The following is a 7,163-nucleotide window of genomic DNA, read 5'->3' on the forward strand; positions in this document are numbered from 1 at the left end:
TCCTCAAGAATAGATCTTTTCAAATCCACATCATCAGGTATACAAATCCGATCACGGAACCTCAACACACCGTGCGCATCTAACTTGAAATCACCATTCTCAGCTTGGTCGACTCCAATCATCGAATCAACCAATTTCACGTCCAACTTCTGGGCTTCTCTGACACTATCCAGAAAATCATTGTTAATCTTCAACATACCCAATCGAACACTCGTAGGGGTCACTTCACATACCAAACTCATATCTCGAAATTGCTCAATTAATTCCAACTCCTTAACCATCATTGCCGACATATGCAAAGTCTTGCGACTCAAGGCATCGACAACAACATTAGCTTTTCCTGGATGATAATTCAAACTGAAATCATAATCTTTCAATAACTCTAACCACCTTCGTTGCCTCATATTCAATTCCTTCTGATCAAACAGATACTTCAAACTCTTATGGTCGCTAAAGACTTCAAATCTAGAACCATAAAGATAATGTCTCCAAATCTTCAACACGAACACTACAGCAGCAAGTTCCAAATCATGCGTAGGATAGTTCTTCTCATGAACTCTCAACTGTCTCGATGCATAAGAAACAACTTTACCATTTTGCATGAGCACACCTCCTAAACCCATCTTAGAAGCATCACAATAAACCACAAACGATTCATCCGGATTAGGCAATATCAAAATCGGTGCCGACGTCAACCTTTTCTTCAACTCGGTAAAACTATCTTCACAAGAGCCTTACCCTTACAAGTCAACTTAGTCAACGGAAGGGCTAACTTAGAGAAACCTTCAATGAACCTTCTATAATAGCCAGCTAGCCCCAAAAAGCTTCGAATCTCGGTAGCCGACTTAGGAGTATCCCATCTCAACACGGCATCAATTTTAGACGGATCCACGGCAATGTCATCACCAGAAATGACATGCCCCAGAAAACTAACTTCCTTCAGCCAGAACTCACACTTGGATAACCTAGCATACAACTTCTTCTCTTTTAAGACTTGCAATGTCAACTTCAAATGCTCAGCATGATCTGATTCTGATTTAGAGTAAATCAAAATGTCATCAATGAACACCACCACAAAACGATCCAGATACTCATGGAAAATACGATTCATGTACTCCATAAATACTCCAGGTGCATTCGTAACGCCGAAGGGCATCACGAAATACTCATAATGTCCATAACGTGTTCTGAAGGCCGTCTTTTGCATGTCCTCATCTTTCACTTTAATCTGATGGTAATCCGACCTCAAATCGATCTTGCTAAACACACGAGCACCAACCAATTGATCCATCAAGTCATCAATTCTTGGAAGTGGATACTTGTTCTTGATTGTCACCTTATTCAACTGACGATAATCAATACAAAGTCTCATACTTCCATCTTTCTTCTTAACCAACAACACTGGAGCTCCCCACGGCGACACACTAGGTCTCACAAACCTCTTCTCAAGCAATTCTTCCAACTGCTTCTTCAATTCAGAAAATACAGATGCAGACATCCTATACGGTGCCATAGACACAGGTCTAGTACCAGGTACAAGATCAATAGAGAACTCAACTTCTCTCTCAGGCGATACATCAGGAATTTCATCAGGGAAAACTTCAGGAAAATCGCACACCACCTTCAATTCTTCTATGATCACTTGGTTCTCAACAGACATTGATGCAACCAAAGCAAACACTTGAACATCCTCTTTTACTAACAAACAAAACTGTCTAGCGGACAATAACTCAACACCTTCCTCTTCAAGAGAAGAAAACCTCACAGACTTATCATAGCAGTTGATGTGAACACGGTTATGCTCTAACCAGTTCATCCCTAAGATCACATCCAAACCTCTCAACAGCAAGCACACAAAATCAACAAGGAAGTCTCTGTTAAAAATCGACACGGGACACTTCAAACACACAAGAGAAGTGGTCACCGAACCCTTAGCCGGAGTATCGACAACCATCTCTCCGTTCATGGAAGACAACACAAGACCCAATTATCATACCCCAATTTTGACCTAAGATACCACCTCATATCATTGCATATGCATCATTTGCATCTCTAACAAATTGCATAGCTTGTGTTTGTTACTTGTGACTCAGCAGGGTTTAATCAAGAAACACTCATCAGTACAAGTAACAATCAACTAGGGTTTTGTTCTCCCTTCATCTCAAATGAACTATCTTCATCAACAATCAACATTTGGTCCTCAAAGATTCATTTCAACAAGCTCAAAAGCTTTGAATCAACCAGATTAGGGTTTTGACTGGAGACAACATACTCCTGACTTTTGCTTAGAATTTGACCTAATGGCTTGGGACATGACCTCAAGACCCCAAGTAAATCATATTGACCTAATTTATTGGCTCAGGACATCTCCCACACAAGGATTGATCAACAGTGAAATTTCAAGTCATCAGGCTAGGGTTTTGAACTATCAGGGACTGAAATCAGGGATCACATTTGGGAAACCCTAAAAAGCTCCAGGACATCACTCAAAGGTTTCAATCATCTTCAAATAATCCCTATAAAAATATCCAATGGAAATTGTATCTCAATTCAAGATCCACAGTCATCAATTTCATCTGGTTCATAATTAGGGTTTTTGGCCTAATTCACCTGAACAACTGACTTTTTAATCAGGACATGGTGCCACAACTTAAACCATGGCTCAAGGTCCTCCAATAATTCAATATGATCCATTCATACCATCCATTTGGTGAGGATAGCCTAATTCTCCTGAAATCTCCAGAAACGCGATTCACCTAAAAAAAGTCAACTGTACAAGAACACCATTGACTTTTTGGAAATTTTGGTCAACCATGACTTTTGAAGTTTTAAATCATCAATATATGATATTTGAAGTCATTTGATCAAGGAAAATCAAGAAAAACAATCAAGAATCAAAAAGTCAAAAGTTTGACTTTTCATACTTAGAAAAATTTCTAAGTGTTTTCAATGGTTTTTTCCAAACTTTGGAAGGGAATATCTCAAAATTTCACCTACAAACTGAAAAAAACTTCCAACGTGAAAGTTGTAGATTTTGATCCAATGAACAACTTTGTCACATATAATTTTTTTCCATAAGATCAACCATTTAAGAGATATGGAGCTTCAAAGTTGGTATCTTTTGAAAAATTCACTTAAAACCTCATTTTTTTCAAAGTTCATGGATCTTTTTCACCCATTTCCTTAAAGGTCTTGAAGAAACTTTCAACTAGGGTTTTGAAGTACATAACAAGAGCTTTCCAAAATGTCCAAGAGCATGAAAAAATATGGAGCATAGCTATGGTTTTGAATTTTGCCATTAGTGATCATTTCACTTGAAATTACAAGCCATTTTTACCAAAGTTATGAACTTTTTGACCTTATGATGCAAGCAATGACATAAAAAAACAATAATTGGAAGATATTTCTGGTTTGTGATCAGATTGGAAAGAGATAAGAAGCATAGAAGATTTTAACCATGGTTAGTCATTTTAACCATTTGCATTTAATGTGAAAGATTCCATTTTATCTCTTAAGCCAAGTCACCAAAGAAAGATCAACTTGTATAGTCTTGCATTCAGAACTTTTGGCCTATAAATAGAGGTTCAAACTCCATTAAAAATCACACCAAAACCTCACAAATCATAGGTTTTCTCTTTCTTTCTTAGAATGCAAGTTTCATAGTTTTCAAAGAGGTAGAAAACTCAACCTCCAAATCCTTGAAGTTATGGCCAAAGTGATGATTCTAACAACTTCTAAACATCATATGTGATGTGTTTGATCCACTCACACACCCCAAAAACACTTAAACCTCAAAATCACTACCTCACTTCCATATATGAACATAAAATGAGCCTTATCATGCCAAATTTCATTCAAGCTCATTTCTGTCCAAACTAACACTTCCAACACCTCATATATATCACATATGAACTATCCAAACACTCATCATCAACCTGTAACATCAGAATCATCAAATTCGACTCATGCTCCAAGTGACTGCAAATTGAGTACCACAGTTTGATCCAGATGAATTCAATCCATTCCAAGCCTTCAAACATGTTCCATAATCATCATTGAAGCTATCCAGATCAAGAAACAACATCTGTAACACCTCCAGGCACGAATTTAATTTCCAGTTTTGCAAGTTTTTAAGGTAAGTGTCTTGAACTTCAAACTCTATCATTCATGCATCATAAATGAAAAATTGGTTTACCATCATGTTTCTGCATACATATTGTCATACCCCGAAATTTGCCCATCTCATTTCATCTGAAAGGTACAATAAATTATAGGTCCTCCAAAAAGTCAACCAAAGACACCTTTTGGGTCAAAGCTCATAACTTGAGCAGGGAAGATCCAATCGAGATGAAACCAAAAAAGGTCGTTTAGAGGATTCTTCGAGCTTTCTAAAAGCCCTAGAATGCATTCGTATGGTTAAAATTGAAGGAGATACAAAGCGTAGAAGTTGGTCAAATTTTGGAGAAACGCATGAAGAAGGTATTGACTAAAGTTGAAAATTTTCCAAATGGGCCCATAATTCTTGTATCCAAACATGATCCTAATCTTGTTAGAAGAATCCTGGCCCAATCCCATGCCATTTTATTATTTATTTTATTTATATTGATTTAATTCATTTTTAAAGTCAATTTAATTTAAAATAAATATTAGAAAAATCAAAGATTTGGTTAAGTCTATTATGTGATCAAGATATCAAGATTATATCAACATAATTAGATTAAAATTGGTGATTAAGGGAGATTGGAGAGAAAAGAATAAAATTAAACCAAAATTGGAAAGTTTGAATGTTGATTTTCAATCAAGTATCAATCTCCTTAAAACATGGGTTTGGATCCAAATATGTTGACCTAATCCATCCTCTATAAAGAGGCAACAGTTCCAGAGGCAAGGGGGTTCGGTTTTTTGGCCTCCAATAAAGAGAAACCGAGCGCAAAATCAGAACTGATTTTCTTACAAACAAAACACATTCATTGGATTAGGCGAATATTTAGGATTTGGAGAACATCAAGGAGAAAGGGGGTGGGATAAATAAAATTTTGAGCCTTATATCCATTGTTTCTTAAAACATGAACCAGGCCAAGTTACAACAGTTAAAAGTCCTAATTGAGTCAAGGTTAACCACGAAAGCATATTAAGCAGGATTTTGTTATACTGACTCCTAAGTTTGTTAAAACTATTTCTAACCACTACGCTTCTTCAAGCATCCATTTCTAATCATCCAGTCCTAATTCATAACGGACTTCGATTCCAAAACTTGCATACACATCGCATTGGAGTTACTTCTCAAAGGGTACAACGAATATACACTTAGCATCGAGGAGATCTCGAAATTGGTTAATCAAGGGCGATCACTTCTAATAAAGACTCTGGAATAGGGGGAACCACATCTAGGGGGTTCTCCTAAACAGGGGCAAAAATTTCAAGGATCACAGGGGCATGCAATCGAACATCCTATTGACTAGGGGCATTCATCCTAAGGATCAATCGACTTGGGGTCACATCTCGAAGCAATAGCAATCAGGGGCATGTCAAAACATGGGAACAATTCAAATTCAGAAGGATAGAAGACTATGGATAACCTTCCATAATCTGGAAATCAAGGGGCATACCCTTTAATCTAAACGTCGAAGCACACGACAAAGTTATTTCTCGGGGCACTTCCTTCATGGCTTGGAGATCATAGGCATCTTTTCCCATTAAACATTGGGGCATTGGATATCAAATCCATAAGGTGTGGAGAATCTCCAAAGGTTAAAGGCGTGGAGTATTTCAAAAAAAAGCCAAACTGGGGCAAGGCGCACAACAAAAGAAAAAGGTGTTCCCACACTTTACAGATCTTTCTCCTAACTACGATCTTCAAAAACAGGTATCGGGGAATCGCGCTAGCATCACACCCCATCTTATCAAACAAACCTGCAACTCCAGCGAGCTATATACGCTTTGGTTATCAACAACCTATCATCGAAGTATCATGCAAATACATATAAGTCATGCATTACATACATTGGTTGATACATTACACCACACCTTTTCAGGTAATCTTCTTTAAGACAAATACCACGATCCTTTCTAGGAACCTTTTCAGGTAGTCTTCTTTAAGACAAATCCTACGATCCTTTCTAGGAACCTTTTTTAGGTGGTCTTCTTTAAGACGAATTATCGCTATTTCCAAGAACCTCTTTAGGTAGTCTTTTTCAAGACATTCTTTTCTACGAACCTTTTCAGGTAGTCTTCTCTAAGAAAATCATCGTCATCTCCAAGAACCTTTTTAGGTAGTCTTCTTTAAGACAAATCCTACGATCCTTTCTAGGAACCTCTTCAGGTAGTCTTCTTCAAGACATTCCTTTTTCTAAGTCCCTTTTCAGGTAGTCTTCTTCAAGACATTCTTGTTCTAAGTACCTTTTGAGGTAGTCTTCTTCGAGACATTCTTGTTCTGAGTACCTTTTCAGGTAGTCTTTTTCAAAACAATTTGGCATCCTTTTCAGTCTTCTTTAAGACATTCTACGAACCTTTATGGGTGGTCCTTTCTAAGACATTCCTCATTCCTTGCTAAGAACCTTTTTAGGTAGTCCTTCTAAGACATCTTTCAGCCTTTTCAGGTAGTCGTCTTTAAAGACATTCCTCATTCTTTGCTAAGAAACTTTTCAGGTAGCCTTATTCAAGACAAATTTTCACATCCATTCCAGAAACCTTTTCAGGTAATCTTATAGAAGACATTACTTCGTTCCACTCATTACATCAGCCAACATATACATAAGCATAAGCATTATCCACATACATAAACATCGCCAAGCCGACATAAGCATAGTCATGGTATAGGTGCAAGCATGGAGTAAACAAGTTCAACGCGTTCAATAAGGAGATAAAATCTCGGGATTGCATCAGCATAAATACGTACGCATTAGCATATGCATATCATCTATTACATTCACATATTACAAAAAGTCTTCCGACCCTCGAGTCGTAGGTTTCTAAACATACCGTTTCCTTTCCGACTCTCGAGTCGTGAACATTTGACATGCTATTTTTCTTCGACCCTCGAGTCGTGAGTCTCCATACAGGTGAATCTTTTTCATGCAGGTAAGTTTGCTAGAACTATAGCAAATGATTACTCTTATGCAGGTACGCTTGTCAGAACCATGGCAGGTAATTCCTTTGGTACA

The sequence above is a fragment of the Vicia villosa genome, linkage group LG5 (genome assembly GCF_029867415.1).
Source record: "Vicia villosa cultivar HV-30 ecotype Madison, WI linkage group LG5, Vvil1.0, whole genome shotgun sequence".
NCBI classification, from domain to species: Eukaryota; Viridiplantae; Streptophyta; class Magnoliopsida; order Fabales; family Fabaceae; genus Vicia; species Vicia villosa.